A 17,989-nucleotide genomic window follows, 5' to 3' on the forward strand; every position below is an offset into this window, starting at 1 on the left:
CACACACAAACAGAAATATGAACATAAAAACACAAGCACACACATACATACATACATACATGCACACAAAAGTTATCAGCCGGCACGCCATTACTTGCAGCAACACACATAATTGCTGACTTTGTTGGCTTCGCTGACATTATTGCCACTGCAATTGCCATTTCCACTGCTTTTGTTTGTTTGTGCGCGAGAGAGAGAGAGTGAGCGCCTTGACGCCAACACCATTAACTTCTCGACAATCTGCACTGGCGAATTACCGACGTCACGACCATCATCATCATTATTGCGCCTCGCTGGCGCGTAATTACTTTTTATTATTCTCTGTGGCACAGCGTGTGGCAGCAAATGTTGCAAGTCAAGCTGAAGCTTGAGCAAAGCGCAAAGCTCCAGCGTGATAGAGGTGGTGAGAGAGAGAGAGTTGGGGGGGAGAGTGTAGGCGAGAGCGCGTGAAAGATAGAGCGACCAGTTATCATGAAACTGTTGACGTGGAAATTAAAGAAGTCAAAATGTACTTTTGCGTGTTCGTGTTTGTTCTTCGGTGCTGGTATTTTTTCGTGAGTGTACTTGTAATAAAAATGGCAGCTACGCAGCTGTGTACCGTCAGGCGCATTTACGGCAAATGGGCAAATTTTGCGGATATTAATAGTTAATTCAGAATTGCAAATAACTGTAAACTGGCTGAAAGCGTCAGAAACATTTTTACAATGAAGAGATTCTTGAGGAGAATAGAAGAATATAAAGTTATTGAGGTATGCACTTCGACCTATGGTCTGTTAAGCACTCCTCTCTTTCAAATTAACTCACTTTGGCCGAAGACCCTTAAAAATTAACGGATCTTGGTAGATAGATGGAGAATAGATGTATTCCCTGCAAGGATACAAGGATCTCAAGGTCTTATTTCTGCGCATGGCTCAATGTCACAGAATCTACACATTACAGATGAGACTAAACCCTTACTATATGGGCATCTCTTGAGCTTGCATTGACTGGTGTATATTGAGAAGAGGAGCCTGAATTTGTCTGGAGGTCTATTATTTACTTGAACCTCTCGAGGTTCTACACTCCAGTTGCAGTTTTGTATGGCACAACCCAGATTTTTGCAGTCAATGCTTATCTCTCTCTGTCCTTTCCTCCTTCTTATCTTATGTTATTGGCCGCAATGGACTGAAGAGTTCTGGTCTTAGCGGTATAGAAGTCGTTATTGATCGGTCAAACTCGTCAACCATTTCATTCTCGGCTATACCTTTGTTTCCCGGTACACAAATGAAGTGAACTCGGTCACTTCAAAATCGCCTGTTAAGCCGTTCTACACACTCCTTAACCAATAGCGATTTGATCTCGTAGAATCGATTTGATTGCGGTCTGACTATTGCTGAATACAGCAATACGGCCATTCCGATAGTTGCGCTGGAAATTGATCTCTGCACACCGATTTATTGTTATCCATTATTATCGGAAAGCTGTCCATAGGCAAAGAGACCTTAGTGCGAGAAATGCCTGCAACAATGCCCTCCTCCATTTCAGAGATGTCAGTATTCCAATGAATAGTGATTTCTCTGAACTACACCGAGTGACTTCAAATCTCGGTGAAATTCGTCCTCTTGATGATATCGTCTTACTGGGAAAAGGACTAGTGTAGGAACTTATTCATATAGTTAGATCAACTGTAAGCTTTTTGCTTTGGATTTGGGTAAGAGTGCCGTTTCTAGCGCGCTCATCGGCTTTACAGTTGCCGATAATTCCGCTGTTATCAGAAACCTAGAAAGTTTAGTATAGAGTAGGTCATTATCAGTGAGCTCAAGGCCTGTATAATAAGCTCAGCTATCGTACATCTGTTGCTACCTTGATGGCTGCCAATTCTGCTTGAAAAACGCTACAGTGGTCTGAGACTCTGATACAAAAGTTAATTGATAACTGCCGACTGAACACCGGCCCTCCTTGAGCTTTGAAAATCCGTGAAATAGCTCACTGCGCCGCCTCTTCTCCACTATACTCTCGGAGTAGGCTCTGCGGCCCCGTGGTCCAAGTTATCACGGATGCAGTCGAAGTGAGAGTAGATTTGAGAATATTCCTCGGAGTTGAAAATGTAGAGTTACCCGGAATCTGATAGCAACCTTCTCAGCTATTCATCTGCCGACTATATTAGTGTCATCGTAGGTGCAGTTCGTGGTGAACTACAAGTACTGATGTCACTGAGAGCCGCTCGTTGAACACGTTCCAGCTGTTTAGTGAATGTGCCTTCCCCTGAGCGCAGTCCACCAGGCAAATACGCCATAAAACAGTAGTCGCTTAACTGTGGTTTCGTAAAATCAAAGCTCAACTTTTGTTGAGAGACTCCAACGCTTTCTAATACCTCTTTTTCAACATATTTATAAAGCAATACCTTTCTAACCGCTTCCTCAACATTGGTTTTCCATGCTAAAAAGGACTTGTGGGGTATTCAAAAGTATTGCATACATTTTTTCAATAATTCTATATAAGAAAGTTCTAAAAACCTGGATTTTTCTTGCCTTTTTCAGTCATTATAAACCTTGCTCATAACGTACTCACTTCGTAAATTTTCAGTTTTATTTTCGGACCCATTTTTCATTATCTCGGCATCTTTCGTAGTCAAGCAATGATTTACCACAAGTCACACATAGTCCAATATTTAGTACTTCTAATGTCGCAAAAACACATTTAGGTAGATTTCCATTTTTTCGTGGAATTCAGTCAATTCTAGAGACACCTCTTGTATCATTTTATTTCCTCCATTTTTGGGTTTCAAGAAGCGGCAATTTCAGTTTCAGGAACCAGTAAAGTCACACTGAGCCAAATCTGATGAATACGGTGGTTGATCGATTGTATTGCATTGCGTTTTTTGGATTTAAATTCGGTCACAATTATGCTTGATTTGCATTATGCTTGATTTGCTCTTCCACAATTCCGGCCTTTTTTGACGGATGTTCTCACGCAAACGTCTTAATACGGCCACATAGAACTGCTTTTTGACTTCCGGTGCAAAAACCTCCTGCAAGTAATCGGATAAGTCGATCTAAACGTTTAGGAGAAAGTTGATAGGTGACACCTTGGGATAGATGAGAGCACTTCAATTTGTGAATGGTGTTCTAGCTTGAAACTATTTCCATGTCGTTTAGAGAACTCGATGGCTTAAGAAATGTTCGCCTATCGGTTATATAAAATCTGAGCTAAACTAGGAAGCATTTTCTAGGCTAAATAATAGAGTGTGAAATTTGGAATCTCTGAAACCTCTGAAACTGAATATAAGTAGTCTGATGCTAAGTTAGTGGGTAACATGAGATGGATAATAACGTATACGTCATGTCATACTGCCGAAGTGCAGTTTTTGGTCCAATATAAACCTCACAGAACAGCATTTAAGAACAAATCATGATTAGAAGCTTGGCCTAAAAGCTTCCATAGTTTTTTAACTTCGGAATTCGTCGCAGTGGACTTCGTATTTCACTATTTTGCTGACGGCATATTAACTCTTTCAGCTTTACTTAGAGATATTAGAAGAATCTACTTCTTATTGAATCAATCTCAGTTCCCCTCGTTTGTTATCAACCCATAAATTACACTGAAATCAATGCTCTTTGACAGCAGCGGAAATGTGACTCCAAACGAATGACAGCGCAGCGCGTCCAAGCATTTATGACGACAACAATCGGATATTAACGGATAATTGCGATGAACTCTGATCGCTTCCTATCACTTCACTTTGCAGACATAATGCGGCAAAAGCACAAAATAGCAACAACAACAACAATAATAACAAATGATGCAACCGAATACTTGTGCACAAAGCAATTTCGCAGCGTATTTTTTACCGTTACACAGTAATTTTCTGACAATTTTTGCCTTTATTTTGCAGTCAGCAAATTTTCCGCTGACATGCGAACAAGCGTTTAGCCAAAACTTTACAATAGATCGTTGTATATGTATGAGAAAATATATTTTTGGTTTTGGTATTGTGTGATTATATGTATATTTGTAGGTGTGTGTGTGTGTTTAGTATGTATGTGTGTGTATGCTTCATGCTTTTGCCAGCGTCAATTCCGCTGCTGCCACACATTTAGCACGGCTTGTTGCACATTTCCACATGTGATTGCAGCAAGCATTAGATAGGCGCTCGTGCACGAATAAACACATATACATACATACAGACTTAAATACATACACATGAATATACGTATGCAGGGTTGTTGGTAATTTTTCCATCATTCGTTCGCATTTGTTATTCTTCGCTGTGCTATTATTGGCTTCACTGATTGTGCAGCACATCCTCCATCAGCGACACACACACACACGTATATACATAGATACTGAGATAATGGTACTTGTGTAATCACACAGTCACTGCTCTTGCGTGCTTTTAACGTAGTTACCGTTGTTATTGATTTCGCTGTTAGTAACGATTTTCTGCAATTTTTCTTTGCTTCGCTTGTTTTTGTTGTTGTTTTAATTTTTTTAATTTTATACCCTCAACAGCGTGTATTAAGTTTGCTAAAAACTTTGTAGTACACAGAAGTAGACGTCGGATATCCTAGAAAGTATATACATTCAAGTTTAAAATTGTCTAGCAGCGGTCCGGATCAATTTTGACAAGATGTTATGTCAGTCGAGCTGAGTCGATATATATGCGAACTGCTCGCTCACTTTTTGAGATATCGATCTGGAATTTTGCACAAGTTTCTCTTTTCTCAAGGTGCGATTTATTTGTGGGAATCACCGATATCGGATCATTGAAAGATATAGCTGTCATACAAACTGAGGGATCGGAATGAAGTGCTTGTATGGAAAACTTTTTTATTAGATGAGATATCTTTACGAAATTCGACATAGATTATTTTCTGAAAAAACGCTATAATCTCCGAAGAAATTATTTAGATCGGATATTATAGCTGTCATAGCAAACTGAACGATCCGAATGAAGTGCGAACTTTACGAACAATAGACTATTTTCTAAAAACTCATTTTAAAAATATTTTATACATCATTATATCTTATAGAAATACACACGTAAAAATGCACATGTAAGGGCTTAAAGCTTCTTTGCAGCTGAAGTAAACGTATTTTCTTATCTTGTGTTATTTTTCTTTATTTTCTTTATTTAAAATTTTTTTTCCATTTTCGTCATTACATCCTTTCGCATTGTGCAACTCACGCGAATTCGCTCATTCTTGCATTGAGTTGCACTTTTCGTGTTTCCTGTTTGGTTTCGACATCTTCCTCTTCTTCTATTTTTCCAACGTGTTTCTCTGCGCCGTCACTCTGTTCATTTCCTTTGCAGTGTTGCATTCTCTCCGCTGTACCCCTTCTTTTGTGTCCTGAAATGCAATGCTAACGAACTTTTACGCTTTGTTAGTTTGCTGACATACTTTGAGGCACATTTTAAGTGTAGTCTTTGTTGTTGTTTTTCGGCAGTTTATATTTTTTCGCTGACAATGGTGAAATTACAAAATTACTTAAACGTCGAGTTTCGAAAGAAAAGTTCGGTTGGAAAGAAATTTCGTATGGCAAGTTGCAAGGAACAAACAATTACGCGAATCGAAAACTGTTACAAAGCACATTTGTTCAATGGTTCAAAGGGAAGAAGTCAAATTGAACAGAAAATCAATAAAAAAAAATTGTCAAGTAAAAGTTTCAAGGAACACTCTGAACCTGAGCTGAACTTCTGAACTATTTTCATTAGTTTTAAGGACTCCAAGGTGATCAGTTTTCTCAAAAGTCTCAATTTTTCCTGATTGCTTCCAAAAGATCATCATAGGAAAAAGTCGCACGGCAGATTTAACGCACCAGTCGATATATATAGATGGCGCCACCCGGGGGCGCTAGATTCAAAAAGTCCTTTTTACTTTGGAACGCACCTTGTACTATCTCCAGCACACTAGAGATCAATTTGGGTTTATTGAACTAAACTGGTTCCGAAAGTGCGGAGCTTTTAAAAATCTTAACGATGGATTTCAGTTTGTATCTAATATCGGAGTAGGTTTCCTGACCCATTATTATTCTTATACCAACGTGGAGTTGATCTATTTCGAGGAGCCCTACTTTCTTAAAGAAAAAACTTCCAATTTAATGGGTAATATTAATGAATTAATTAATAAATTTTACCCATTAAATTTGAAAGAACATCTGAAAGAACATTCTTTGGCATTTATATTTTCAAGATTATCTCTTTCAAATGTTGGCCGCGGCTACGTCTCAGATGGTCCATCCATTGAGTGCAATTTTCGATGACTCGTTCGAAGCATTTAGACTGGTAACTGGCGAATGACAGGGGTGATATTTTGATCCAAAGCCTAAATCGAAGCGCGATTGTCCGCATAGACCTTAGACTTTACAAAACCCTACAGTAAAAAGTCTAACGATGTTATATATCACACGACTCAATCAACCAATCGACCAGCCTAAAACGTGAAATTATCTGCTCACGGACGTGTTCTCTCAATAAATCCATTGATTGGTGATGTGTGGGAAAATGGTGCTGTCTCTTTGAAACCAAATGTCCCCGAGATCACAAGCTACAATTTCAGGCATCAAATAGTTATCATGGCGCGATAATGGTCGCCTTAGACGGCTACGTTCTCACCGTTATCATTTTTGAAGAAATATGGACCGAAGATTCCAACGGCCCACAAAGAATTTTGTTGTTTTTTCTGGATGAAATGGCAGCTCTTGAATTTCTTCAGGTTGGTCTTCGTCCCAAATGCGGCAATTCTGGATTACATACCCATCGAGCCAGAAATGGGTCTCATCGTTGAACAAAATTTGACTCGAAAACGTCGGATCTTCTTGGAGCTTTTCAAGAGCCCATAGGGCGAAGCGATGCCACTTGGGAAGGTTGAACGGCTTCAGTTCTTGCACAAGCTATCTAAGCTGAACTATTCGGTGGAATATTATCGAATAATTAATGCTGGGTCTTAGGTTGATGGTGTTGCGAATAGTATGCTCAGTAGGCCGGATTATGTTGACCATAAGTTGAGCGAAGTGCGCTTTACAGAAAGTGAATTTTCGTAGTAAATTGAACGATTTGTAAACGTTGTTCAGGCGTAGGTCCTTCAATGATGAAAAGCCAAAAATACTGAACACTACGGCTGCACTTTAGAAGGCTTTAACTCAAAAAATGTTTGAGATGTCGATTTAAGATTTTAGTATGACATTTTTAAACGAAGTTTATCCTCTGCTATTAAATTTATTGCTTCATAAAACTGCCTGCAAATCAGAATAAGTCCAGGTGGCAGCCAAAGCTACATGAAATCAAATTGTTCGTGGAAGAACGCTCAAACAATAACCAATATTGCTCTCACATTACATACCAACTTAAAGTCATCGGTTTTACACTGACCAGGTGTAGCCCTATATTACGTTTTTTTTTTTTTTTTTTTTTTTCGAAAACGAAACATTTAACTCGACTTATGCAGGTATTGAAATTAAAGGCTTAACAGAAAAATGCCTTAATTGGGATGTGGACTGCAGTCCTATAAGTACCTACAAATGTATATGTGTGTGTGCGTACTTCACTGTATTGGTGACTTCATATCCGCCGCGCTGCGCTCATTAAGCCATTCCTCACATGCACACACACACACCCGCTCATACTTTCATAGATATTCGCATATTTCCATAATTACTCGCAACTACACGTTCGACATAAATTCCACGCTGTTGGTAAAAATACAAAAACACCAAAAAATACGAGTATGTGTGTATTAAAGTAATAAATAAAATAAAGTCTGACATTTTAGTGGGAAAAAATATTGCTGCACTGATGGAATGTGCATGTATTGTCCTACCGTTATTTTACATTCATTTCCACACTATTTTGTTTTACGTTGTTGTTGTTTTATACTAGCTACCAAAAATTAACAACCGAAATCCTGGAGATTGAGCGGTAATTTGTGCGCTGCGAACAGAAAATTTACATTTCGCAGCAATAAAAAATTTAACAGCTATGAAAAACGGTTTTACCCCCACTGCCACATTGCCACAGACATACTATACACACACATATATATTTATGTACGAATACCTTCCACACATACACACTCGTAGCTGTGGCCGCTGTGCTGGTTATGGCTTTAGCACCGCAGCGCCCGGATAACAAGCACTGAGAAATGTATGCGAAATAACGGAAATGCAGTAATAAAAAAGTAAAAAAATAAGAATGACAACAAAAAACATTTAACAATAAGAAAAAACGTTAACTTCGACTGCACCGAAGCTAATATACCCTTCACAGGTGCATTTTTTTTAGTAACTATGTGTTCAGTCTATATGGAAGCTATATGCTATAGTAATCCGGTCTGAACAATATTTTCGGAGATTGTGTTATTACCTTAAGCAGTAATCCATGTCAAATTTCGTGAAGATACCACGTCAAATGCAAAAAGTTTTCCATACAAGCTCTTGATTCCGATCGTTCGGTTTGTATGGCAGCTATATGCTATAGTGAGCCGATCTGAACAATTTCTTCCGATATTACATTATTTCTATGAACAATAACTCATACCAAATTTCGTGAAGATATATCGTCAAATGCAAAAGTTTTCCATACAAGCTCTTGATTCCGATCGTTCGGTTTGTATGGCAGCTATATGCTATAGTTAACCGATCTGACCAATTTTTTCGGAGATTACATTGTTGCCTTAGAAAATAATCTGTACCAAATTTCGTGAACATATCTTGTCAAATGTGAAAGTTTTCCACACAAGAACTTGATTCCGATTGTTCAGTTTGTATGGCAGCTATATGTTATAGTGGTCCGATATCGGCAGTTCCGACAAATGAACAGCTTCTTGAAGAGAAAATGACGTTTGCAAAATTTCAAAACGATATCTTAAAAAGTGAATGGATATAGACAGTCGGACATATATATATCAGCTAACATACTGTATATATGTATATACATATGTATATAGGATCTCCGACGCTTCCTTCTGGGTGTTACAAACTTCGTGACAAACTTAGTATACCCTGTTCAGGGTATAATAATATAGCTTATATGCAGCAGGCAAGCGGTTGCGCTCGAACGCATTGTTGCGGCCTGCTCTATATTCGGACCTAGAATTATTTGAATTCAACTTGCAATCAAAGAGTTTTTTTCTCAGTTTTTTGCAATGCAGGTATGGTTAATTTGATGGCCCGCTGAGCAAATTGAGCATATTTTAAACTCGCAATTGCTACAGTTTAATTTTGGTAGAATTTGAGATAGAGAAAAATCCTTTTCAATGCTAAAGTAGCTAATGAACACTGAAAATCAGATTTTGGCAAGGACACAAATAACCTGCAGATTAAATAATTGTATATGTGAGTTCACATCTTCGAAAGAGCTGTAAAATCTTAGGGATCTGGGATGTTCAAACATTTTTTACGCCTGAGCCCAAGAAAAAAAAAAGAAAGAGTGTCGAATTTAAAAATAGAAATTACCCATATATTTGTGTTTCAACTATTTTATCTTTTTATGTCTAGTATTGTCTTTAGAGAGTTTTCGTGACTTCTCGTTGTGTCTCAAATTAAACTTGATTGCCTCAACTAATAAAAAAAAAACATTTTTCTTCACGTTTAGCAAGTCTTAGAAAAGGGCGTTGTACCGCCCACATTTCGATGAAAGCCTACAGTTCAGAACCTACTCGACCGATATCGATCAAATCCCAGTGCTAAAACGAACGTAATCGGACTACAACCACGCCTACTTCCCATATAACCCAATTTCTAATTCCATCTGATTCTTTCACTTTCCAAAATACAAATCAAGCACCAATAAATGTAAATGTATTAAGTTTGTCCGAAAGTATTGCTTAGAAGGAAAAGTTGGATACCCTATAAAGTATATACTATATGTATATAAATAATCATCGTGACAAACTGAGAATTATTTATGTGCATTTGTCCGTCTGTTTGTACGCCAACTAGTTCCTGTGTTTTTTCTGAAATTTTGTACATGTCCTTTTCTCCTCAACAAACTGCTCATTTGTCGAAACCGCCAATATTGTATCACTATAGTATATTGCTGTTATACAACTAACTGATCAAACTCAAGTCCCTGTATAGCAAACTGTTTCATTTGACGAGATATCGGCACGAAATTTGTCATAGATTATTGACCAAAGCAACGCTACAACCTTCGGACAAATTTGTCTCTTCACGTTGAAAAAGGGAAGAATATTAACGGGTTTTTCAATAGGAACGCTACAAACAGGGCCATAATTTTCACAGCTCTTTTGACATTTGTCTTCAGTAATCTTTGCCATTTCATCATAGAAAGATATGCGATCCAACTACGAGTCGAAATTATTAAAATTAACTACCGAAACTTTGATTCAGTGGCCTCAAATTAAAGAGCGCTACGTCAGATTTATGGTCTTCATAATCGTCCTGTCAGATCAACAATTGAGCGTCAAATGGAAAAATTTGGATCCACAGTCACAGTACAAAATGTTCCCTTTCCAGTGAGGCAAAGTGTCCATGAGTACCCATTGCATGCCGGAAAAATTTCGGTTTTGTGCTGTTTATAGGCCTGTGGCGTCATTGGACTGTACTTCTTCCGTGATGATCAAGACCGACACGTTACTGTGAATGGGAATCGCTACCGTTGAATGATAATCGAATATTTTTGGCCCAAATTGGATGATGTGGACTTGTACAATATGCGAATGTCATAGTTGATTTATTGAAAACCAAGTTTGAGGAACGCCGTTAGACCATGTCCTGTGAGGCTATGTCAAGTCTATGGTCAATGACGACAAGTCAGGGACGATTGATGAACTTCGTACGAATATCGAACGTGAAATTGCTGCAGTATCGCCCGATTTATGCTCGAAAGCCGTGGAAAATTGGGTTCAGCGTGCATTTGTTTTATTTAAAAAAAACTGATTGAAAACCCCGTTACTAGAGTAGTGTATCTGTGGAAGATAGCTGAGTTGATCAGGGAATAATTTAGCAATATTTATATTTCTTAAAACCATAATGAACAATTTTGTACCATTACACATACTCTTATATATGTATATACAGTAATAGTACATATGTATTCAACCTCTGAATTGTGCGCTGATTGCTTTTTTTTTTGGTCGACGTTAATTGTCCTTGTGGTCGTGTGGGTAATTGCAAGAGAATAACATGATTTTCCCACTTTAAACACAATCAAGCGCTCAAGCTCTTCTTCTTCCGATTCGGCATGCAGGAACATGAATTTAATTCTTTTGCAAACTATCATAGTATTTTAACCAGGAAATGCACTCACCAAAGGGACACATTTACACATGCCTCTGTACATGTACATATAGACTTGCCACACATACACACATAAATATAAATTGGTGCTAAGGCAGTTTGTGTGCGCGTTTGCCTTATCTCGTTTGTCTGCATTAACATAACAATTGCAACGAGCCAGCGGCACCAGCAGCTGCACCAATAAAAGCAACAACAACAGCAACAATTCTCATGTCCCCCGTAGACATGTGGCAGAAACGAGCGAACAAGCTGCCAAGTAGCAATGCAGCAAATTGCATTGGCAACGCGCGTGAACAAACTGACATGTTGTTGTCCAATTGGCTGACCAGCACTCAAATGGACGGACAGTTGGACAGAGCAACAGACAGGTTGTTTAATCTACATACATATATCAGTGGATGAATATGTGTATTTGTATGAGAGTAGTCGCTTAACGGTCACAATAACGCATGAAATGCACAATAAGCTTGCGTTCGAACAATAAAAACAACAATAGCAGAAATATATATGCATATACATTTATACATATACATGGCTGTATTGGCACACCGTGCCTTCAGCGCCACAAACCCATAATTCCCTTTTTGGCCGCTTTTTATAGCTGACCCACATGGGCGTGGCACGCACATTAACCACAGTCGGCCTTCTATATACCACACACTGTCGCCTCTGTATATATGGTTTTTGGTATATTGGCTTATATATATGTATGTATATAGCTCATTCATGCCACATATGCCTATCCAAGGCTCGTGCCATTCAGTGTCACTGATAACGTTGCTCGGCGACACAGATTGTAAAATGTAAATTGGCAGGATTTCGTTTAAATTTTATTGCCGAAACTGCCGCCACATAGTTATAGTAAACATACGATGGCAAAATAAACGGGGGTAGCTCGATAAGTCGATACGTTTCACAAAGTTTTCGATAAACTCTAACTTACACACGGCTTTAGGCTCGTTTTCAACTTTCTGACACCTTAAAATATACTAGTTTAAGACTGATCCCTCGCCAAAAGAAACATAAAACCTAACAATACTTTAACTTCGGCTTCACCGAAGCTCAAATGCCCTTCACCTGTGAATTATTTCTTTTAGTAAAAATTATAAAGAGTTCTTTGTCTTGATTTTGTTCAGCCAGTTTGTATGGCAACTATATTCTATTGTTACCAATTGTTAGAGAAGAACATGTTCGGCGATTGATTCAATAACTTGTAAAAAGTAAATTAGCTAGACTATGTAAAATGTTTAGTGAAAAGACTTGTGAAATAAAACAGTTTTTCATACACGAAATTGATTTGCATCGATTAATTTGTATTGGAGCTACATCCTCTAGTGGCCCGATATCTTCGGTTGCGGAAAATAAGCAGATTCTTGTCGAGAAAAAGACTTGTTCGAAATTTCAGACCGATATCTCAAAAACTGAAGAATTATTTTCGAAATTTGTGACCATCTCGGTTAGCCACGAAAGTGCCCGTAGTGTCAAGAATATTGCTGCCACTAGCGCATCAATTGAGAAAGACCCAATCCAGTCTCTCACACGTCGTTCTCAAGCGTTGGGCATCACTGTACCGTCATTGTGGCATATTTTGCGTAAAGATCTTGACCTACATCCTTATAAGATCAAATTGACGCAAGAACTGAAGCCGCTTGATCACCAAAATCGTCGTTTGTTCGTGAATTGGACTGAACAACAGCTTGAAAATGATCCGGACGTCCATTGAGGAATCATCTTCAGCGATGAGGCTCATTTCTGGCTGAATGGTTTCGTCACTAAGCACAATATCTGTTAGTGATCAGAAAGAAATTCACACGTACTCCATGAGTCACCATTGCATCACGAATATACTATATTACGGTTTGGTGCGGTCGAGTTATTGTGAATGGAAATCGCTACCGCTCAATGATAACCGAATATTTTTGGCCCGAATTGGATGATAAGAACTTGGACAACACGTAGTTCCAACAGGACGGCGCCACAAACCATACAGCGAATGTCACAATCGATTTATTGAAAACCAAGTTTGGTGAACGTGTTATCTCAAGAAATGACCTAGTCAATTGGTCGCCTCGGTCGTGCGATTTGAAGATTATTTCCTGTGGAGCTACATCAAGTCAATAGTCCATGCCAACAAGTCAGTGGCTGATTTATGCTTGAAAACCGTCGAAAATTGAGTTCAACACCTGGAATTCTGGCCATGCAAAAGAAATCGAGTTCCATACACAATGGCATCGAATGTACTTTCACAGGATAAAAGAATTTCGTTGATATGCTAAACTAAATTTGTTTTATTACTTTTGTAGCGCTCTTATTGAAAACCTTTTTGAGATAGCCAATACATATCCATTCCGTATACCCAGCTTTACAAACGTCGTTGACTCAGTAGAAAATGGAATTTTCGTTTTCGAAGATGTAGAACAGATTCTTATCTCTGTAGCCCAAGAATAGTGATTGTTTTTAATATCCTCAGCGCCCTGCGTCGGCCATATCAAAAGACAGACTGATGATGCATGTCCAGAATCATATAAGTACATATGCTTCGAATGACTGAAACTCCCCATCCGATATTATAGATTAAAGTATTAAGAATATATGTCGAAAGTGTTCATTCAACATTTCCAATTTCTCTTGTTTTTTTACTAATACCGGCCGTGTTCCGAATAAGCAGTATTCAATCGTATAAACTGTTATTTTTCATTGCGCAACAACCTTCAGAAGCCCTTCCAATTGCCAGTAATTTGATAAGTCGTCGTTGAACCGGGTTCGCTGTAATAAGAACGAAATTCACCATCTAGAGGAAAACTCAAAACCGATGAGAGTTCGGTGCAATATAACTTCACTTGAACCGAAATTAGTTAGGATGCACTTGGAAACAGTATCACGTTGTTCGTTAGAACGTTAGTTCTTGATGCACCCAGCTTTCAGCATGCCGACCCATCCAACAATATTCAATGGTATTCAAAAATCAAACCTACAAATATTGAAGCGCTTTTGGGGTTGTCGATGGTGTTTGTACAAAATTTATGATTCTTCTTCTTTGCGCTAATTTTCTATAACCGCCATATTTGAAAATGCCATACCCGAACTTTCCAGAAAAACTACAGGATGAAGTCCGTTGTTCTTAGTACTTTTATATCTGGCGTTTTATTGCGCCGCCGTTCTATCGAAATTGAAACTAGCAACCTATGCTTGCCGTGAGTGTTTGCGAGTTTTACAAAGATAAAAATCTGGATATATTGAATCAAGCAGCTCGGAAGTAAACCTTGAAAAATGATGTGGGCTGCAATACTGATACTTCCTCTTGTTGTAATTATAGCAGTAGAAGAAATTTATCTGATATTTTTGAGTATGTATATTAGGGTGATTCAAAATTTTTTTTTTTTTTTTTCAATTGGTACTCGCAAAAATAGGTTCCTAGACACCTCTAAGAAAGCCTCTCCAAATATGAGTTTTTAATTGTAACGGTAAGGTCCTCCGCCTAACGGTTTTCTATTTTTTCTTATTATCAGATAGAAAAATTTATATCTCGCTTCCAACTACTTGAAAAAATATCTTGTTAATTAGGTTTTGTAGGAAATTGAATGCTCTAAAATATGGTCTCTTTTGATTTTTTCGTAAACCCAACCGTTTAAAAGATATTAACGGTTGAAATTTGACTATTTTTGGAAAAATTCTTTATTTCTTATTAATTTTATAACTCAATGAAAAAAAATTATTATGAATGATGAAACACATAGTTTTGTAGGAAATTTACTGCTCTATAAAAATGGTCTACGATGATATTTCGATTAAGTTAAGCGTTTACGAGATATTCATCGTCAAACATCAATGCATATTAGGGTGGATCAAAAAAAAAAATTTTTTTTCGTTTGGTACTCTGAAAAATAGGTTCCTAGACACCTCTAAGAAAGCCTCTCCAAAAATCTATTCATAATAATTTTTTTTTCATTGAGTTATAAAATTCATAAGAAATACAAAATTTTTCCAAAAATAGTCAAATTTCAACCGTTAATATCTTTTTTAAACGGTTGGGTTTATAAGGGACCATATTTTAGAGCAAAACAAAACCTAATTAACAAGATATATTTTCAAGTAGTTGGAGGTGAGTTATAGATTTTTCTATCTGATAATAAGAGAAAATAGAAAACCGTTAGGCGGAGGACCTTCCCGTTACAATTAAAAACTCATATTTGGAGAGGCTTTCTTAGAGGTGTCTAGGAACCTATTTTTGCGAGTACCAATTGAAAAAAAAAAAAAAAATATTTTTGAATCACCCTAATGTATATACTCTCCACAGTTTCGGGAGACTCACATTTTAATACACGGAAAAATAGATAACGAAAAGTTATGGCGAAAATTGGAAATGGATGATGAACGCGTACCTTTGTACTCCTAGTCGTATTGAAAAAGAAGAAGAAGACGATATCGTCCGTCGATCGCTTTTGTTTTTCTTTGGTGTGGTATAAAGCGTGGGGTTCTTATTTTATTTATTTTTTTTTTTTTGTTTTCTCGGAGGAGTACAAGTAATCGTCATTTTTCCGGACGATATTCACGATTCGTATTGAACTCCGTCGTCATTGCTTGTATTCGGCCCACGGGACTGCCGTTAGGCATTACATCGTGGGGCCAAGCTTAGCCATGCGACTCTTCAGTCACGCATTTTTGCTCTAAATTCCGGTTAAACCTACTTTAGCTCTTGGTGTCCTAATGTGTGGTTGTATTTGTGTGCGTAGAGGGGGTATAACATTCATTAAACCATTGAAGATGCCGCCGTTGACATTTCTTGATCGAAAAAATCCCATTTCGTTTCGGTTGTGTAAACCTCTTTGGCGTGCCGACGTTAGCAGCTTTTCTAAGCAATCACCAAAATTTAGTTATCTACACAACGCCGCTGGCATCACATTCTGAGTTCCAGAACCAGGGGATTCTATAACTGAATAAAAATGTACATACTTATGTGTCTAAAAGTTGACTTTTCACAACTTTGATAATGATTGATTATATAATGCTCATTCTGATTAATTTTTCAAAGGAATATATACTTTTCGTTTCCTGAAAGACCATTTATGCTTTAAATTCACCATTCACTTTGACGAGGATCTTAGTATATTTGAAGTCATCATCAGATAGTGTCATCCGAATAAAATTCATCGTAATCCGTTTTCATTTCGTAACCTAAAAGTTACGAAGCTACAAACAGTAGATTATTTAATAATCTTTAAACACAGAGTTCTCAGCGTTTCCCATGTGCTGCCATTTTTTATTCGATTACACACGATTAATAAACGTCGTCGCTCATTCAAACTCGGCTGCAAGTTTTATGATGATCCAACCAACTGCCAAACTTTTGTTTTTCGATCCCTTAACTTTCTTAGTCTTTGGTATGATCGTCTGAGATCTGTAGTGTTTAGTTCAGCTTATTTTATTTCTATGAACCTTTGCAGCAGGTAGACTATGAGCTTAGAACTACCCGCAATTCAGAGTTTGTGCGATCGTGCTTAGTGAATTTCAGTAAATCATTCTATAAAATATGGAAACTATAAATTTTGAAAGGATTTTCCTTGGACTTCATTAGTAACTTAACTGTTTTGATGAAATATTAAAATTCTCCAAACGCCGTAAGCCCAAATTTCTTAAGTATACTGTATATTTGACAGCTGTCTGTAAACAGCTGATCTTTGACAGCAACAGGGTTGCATTTGCGCCTACTAAAAGGGACGCATCGAACTGCGCTCGTACTGTAAACATAAAAACACTGAGTAAACACACACATACCAACGCACATGTCGGAGATAACGTTTTAACGGCGACTATAACTCGTATCCGCTGCGTCCTTCCGGCCTCGTACAGGACACGAACGAACGCACGCTTCACATATGCATCATTAATTTCGCAGCATACTCCTCGTACACTCGGGCTCGGATTTTATTGCTCCAGCAAACATTCAAATATAGGCTCACAGCCCTATATACATATATACACAGATATCGGTATTCATTTACTTACACAATCAGACGCACTTTTGTTTATGCGCTCAGTTACGCACACAAACACACAATAACACACACACCGGGAAGCAGCCAATTTCGTGGTAACATTGTTGTTCGTATGAATTTACGAGAATTTACGACCATAGTCAAAAACTTGGCTGCCACAAATGGCCAACGGTTTTATATTACCTCTTGCCATTGTTGTTCAGCTTATTTTCATTTATTTGTTGTCGTTGCCGTTGTCGTTGCTGCTTTTGTTGTTGCATTTTATGTGTTATTGCGCCTGCAGGTCATTTAAGTAGTCACAAATGGTCTATTTTGCGGTGGTTTATTGTAGATTCTTCACATTGATAAGCGAGGTGGCGGTTGGTGGCGGGCAGGGGGCTCGCTTTTTCGTATGACCGAGCAGCCTGTGGTCAGTTATGGCACAATGTTTCACTATTTTTAAGAGCGCCAAATGTGGTCTTAAAAAGTTAATTTTAGTGGAAATTGTTGCTTTAAAGAGCACTAAAAAAGTCGTAAGCGAAGTACTGTTAATGGCAACTTCTGAACGAGTTAATTTGGAGTAAAAAAGAAAACAATTTATTTTATAGTCAGCACAAAAGTTGGCTACAAATTGGCCTTAAGAACCCTTACTTGTGGAACAAATAATAAAACATTGGCATATCCAATAATTCTGTCACATTCTTAATGTTTAACATCTGATCAAATATGACCCAGACTGACAAAAAACCAAAACTACAAGAAAGCTGTCTCGGTTC

At 37.8% G+C, this 17,989-nt stretch overlaps 1 protein-coding gene across 2 annotated transcripts in view; it reads left to right on the forward strand.

Moving 5' to 3' along the window:
• Positions 1 to 17,989, forward strand: part of LOC126762451 (uncharacterized) — a 78,775-nt gene that overhangs the window by 49,337 nt on the left and 11,449 nt on the right. The gene's annotated exons all lie outside the window — the stretch shown is intronic.

This window comes from Bactrocera neohumeralis, chromosome 6, assembly GCF_024586455.1.
Source record: "Bactrocera neohumeralis isolate Rockhampton chromosome 6, APGP_CSIRO_Bneo_wtdbg2-racon-allhic-juicebox.fasta_v2, whole genome shotgun sequence".
Taxonomy (NCBI): Eukaryota; Metazoa; Arthropoda; class Insecta; order Diptera; family Tephritidae; genus Bactrocera; species Bactrocera neohumeralis.